This window comes from Pteropus vampyrus, unplaced genomic scaffold, assembly GCF_000151845.1.
Source record: "Pteropus vampyrus isolate Shadow unplaced genomic scaffold, Pvam_2.0 Scaffold150, whole genome shotgun sequence".
Lineage (NCBI taxonomy): Eukaryota > Metazoa > Chordata > Mammalia > Chiroptera > Pteropodidae > Pteropus > Pteropus vampyrus.
The window spans coordinates 161,442-165,553 of NW_011888931.1; the positions used below are offsets into that span (position 1 = coordinate 161,442).

At 35.3% G+C, this 4,112-nt stretch overlaps 1 pseudogene; it reads right to left on the bottom strand.

The window, feature by feature from the left end:
• Positions 1-863: 863 nt before the first annotated feature.
• Positions 864-982, bottom strand: LOC111745278 (annotated as a pseudogene).
• Positions 983-4,112: the final 3,130 nt, after the last annotated feature.

Below are 4,112 nucleotides of genomic sequence, written 5' to 3' on the forward strand. Positions count from 1 at the left end.
GATGAAAGTAGGCTTTCCTTACTCCCTGCCTATTCCCCCATCAGAGTGGTGTTGGTGGAGCCAAGCAGAGAACTAAACTTTCACCCTCGTCTGAAAGAAGTAGTCAGAATGAGTCCAGGATATCTGTTCTCATCACTATTATTAAAAATGATACAAGGAGTTAGAGCTAGCCCAATTCAAGAGAAAGAAATAAAAAGTATTCATATTGGACAGGAAGAAATAAAATTGTCCCTATTTGAAGGTAACATAATTGTCTACATAGAAAAACCTCAAAGAATCTGCAGAAAAACTCCTAGAATGAAAAAGTACATTGAGCAAGTTTGCAAGATATATAAGATCAACACACAAAAATCAATTTCCATATACCAGTAATAAACACGTGGAAACTGAAATTTAAAATATGCCATTAAAAATCATTCCAAAAACTTAAAATATTAATATATAAGCCTAACAAATCATGTACAGAATCGATATGATGAAAATTACAAAATGCTGATGAAAGAAATCAAATAAGACCTACATAAATGGAGAAATGTAACACTTATGTTACATCTTTCATGAATTGAAAGATGTAACATAAGTGTTTTATTACCAGGAGCCAAACTCAATCTCTAACTAACAAAACTAATTATAAAATAGATGGAAAACATTTTATGAGTAAAGTGTATTAAAGTACAGTTGAATATTAAGAAATATGTAAAATAATTCATCTCATTATTAAAGGAGAATGACATACTGACATCAATAATTATGTTACTTTCTTTTTTTTTATTTTTTTGTTTTTTAGGTGAGGCAACCCTTGGTTGACCTCACAGATTGCAAGGACCTTGTCAGCTTACAATCCCTTATTTTTTTATTTTTTATGCCTACAGCACCTGGTCTTCCTAGGTGGTCTCCCATCCAAGTACTAACCAGGCCCAATCCTGCTTAGCTTCTGAGATCAAACAGGATCAGGCTTGTTCAGGATAGCATGGCTGTGGACACATTACTTTCAATATATACAACAAAGACATTTATTAAAACTCAATAACCTCTTGTTTTGTTTTTATTTAGCAAACTAGAAATCAAAGAACATTTTGTTAACATGATAAAGATATACATCTCAAACCAACATCCAACTACATGCTTAAAAATTAAACAGAAGCATCAGCATTAAAAATAGGCTCAAAATATATACATACATATATGCACATACATATATAGATATATAAATATATAGATAACATTAATTAAACTTTAAGAGAAGTGTTAAAAGAGAATGGAAAAATCAGCACACCATTTTCAGGTTTCCTAGGAGGATCATTTTCATGGATGGGGAATTCATTCTGTGGACATACACGGACACCAAAAGCAAATTTTAGCTCTTCTCGATGTTAATGTCTCTACATTAGGGTTACATATACTTACAGAAAAAGTTAAATCTTCTTGTTCAGACGTCACAACTGGGTTTTCTACATTTTCCTTGCTAACTCCATAGGTTTCTTCCAAAGTAGAAACAACCTATGAGAAAATCAAAGCAAATTAAGTACCTTCGTAGTTTAAAATTATTATATTAAATGTAAAAAAGATGTTTTAGAAAACCATGTCAGGACTTTTTTGGCAGTAAGACATTTCTGCCAGTGCCATAAATTAAATTTTCCACTTTATGCCCCATCTCATATCATCATGAAGAAGTGATGAGCAACAGTCCTTGACCCTAGCAATGAAGAGAAGCCCTATGACTTCCTAGCAATGAAGAGAAGCCCTATGACTTGTTCATTTCTGTGTTGACAGGTATCAAAAAGGGAGAGGGTCTGTCTATGGATAGCTGAAGTATCAGCTCTACTAACCACCAAAGTATTCCTCAAAATCTGACTGACTCAACTTTCGTCTCTAAAGAGAGTGGGGGAAATAGAGAGATGAAAACTAGAAGCAATACATTTTTAAAGGAAATTCTCTGAACCAACTCCTCAAACTTTAAGCAAACGTGTATTTTGGAAGTTTGACAATCTATATTCTTCTTTCATATTTTTGCTATTCTCCATTGTTCTCACTTGGTATTTGGTATATTTACAATTCAATTCTTGATCGCTGTGCAAAAAGAAACCCAGAGAAAGAAAGATTTCTTTCCCAGCACTAAAAGTTAAAGATTCTAAAGCACAGAGAAGAATTAACAGAGCAGGGATGAAACTTAGAAAAGCTTGTCATTAAGAAGATCTGTTTGCCTCTCACAACTTGGATTTCAGGAGGGTTCCCACCATTCACTAACTAATAACAGTGGCTCACTGTCCCTAAACTGTTTGTACAAGCAATGATTTATGCTGAGCACCTGCTTTCCTTCAGGAAGTCTGGAATTTTGATACATGACAGGCAGATAGTGTCTAGGTGACTCCTCCAATAAAACCCTAGACACTGAGTCTCCAAGGAACTTCTCTGGTAGACATTTCACATGTGTTGTCACAATTTGTTGTTGAAGGAATTAAGCATGTCCTGTGAGGCTCTAAAGAAAGAGAAATCTTGGAAGCTTGAACCTGGTTTCCTCCAGACTTTTCCCATATGCCTTTTCCTTTTGCTGAGTTTGTTCTATATCCTTTCACTGTAATAAATCTTAGCCATTTATGACTATATGCTGAGTCTAATGAGTTCTCTTAGCAAATCACTAAACCCAGGGAGAGTCATGGGGACCCCAACATACGGACCAACAAGTGTCTTACCATCTTCAGATGTTTGGTAATTTTCCTGAGCAATTCATCTTCTGCTATTAACTCCTTTGTCTTACTTGATGGAATGGGCAAAGCATACCTCACAATGGATTCTCCTGTTGGTGGAGATCTTAAGACCATTGGTTCAATTTTATCACGTACTAATTTTGCACTATGCTTTTCCTTTAGTTTAGGTGACGATGATAAATTCAATAGTCCTTTTTTGTAACTTGGTTCCGGAACACTTGCCAGTTTATTACTAGAGGTCGACAAATGCTTTACTGGTTTCATTATGTTATTTGCTTAGTTTCCAAATTACAGATGAAAAAACTTTTATTCCTCCCTGTGAATAAAAGATGAAGAGTTCAGATTTAAAATGATGGCAGGATTATCAATTGTCATGAAGATGGTGGATCCCAAAATCGACTCTGGAGAGAATACAAAATGAAAAGGGAAACATTCCTAACAAATAATAAAACAATTTTTCAAAAATGTAATAAACCTCTAGAGGTGATTGAAGGCTGATTTCTGTATGGGCATTTAGGATGGGGGCTGGTGAGAAGGAAAAAAAACAGTGGCAGCAGTGAGAAAATATATTTAGAAAATTTAAAATTTTTATTCTTAGCTTTCCCCCATTTGGGGGCTATTAAATGCCATGTGTGTGTGTGTGTGTGTGTGTGTGTGTATACACATATATATTCAATCATTATTTCCATAGAAGTAATATCCCAGGCCCAGAGTATGAGCAGAGTAGTATCAAAGTAGCACCAGAGACATGATGGGGTAAGGAAGTATTTGGGCAGGGCTTAAACCTTTCATTCTACTTCTTTCTCTCCAAAGCTAATTGATTAAGACTTGGGACAATGCCTCTTCTCAAAGAGTTTTAAAATATATACCTGACCATGGAAGTTATCTGGTAGACTGGCAAAATTAAGATAGAACAGTATTGGTTCTGTTGTCTGAAGCTCTCCACACCTAGACTAGTCTTCTTGTTGTGGGTCGAACAGTGCTCCACGAAAAGATATCTTCAAGTCCTAAAGGTTATCACTTGAAGATATCTTTTTGTTCACCTCTGACTAAGACCATATTTGAAAATACGGTCTTTGCAGATGTAATCAAGTTAAGATGAGATCATATTGGATTAGGGTGGGCCCTAAATCCAATGACTGGTGTTATAAGAAAGACATGTGAAGACACATATACATACACATACAGGAAAGAAGGCCATGTAATGACAGAGACTGAAATTGGGGTGATGTAGCTACAAGCCAAGGAATGTTAAGGATTTCGAGCATCCACCAGAAACTAGGAAACTTATGCATATTCTGACTGATTCAATAGAGAGCAAAATATATGAGTGGTAGGAAAATTGCTGGGCTGATATCCTTGAATAAATAAGAAGAAATGGGCTTTAATGCACGAATGGACTAA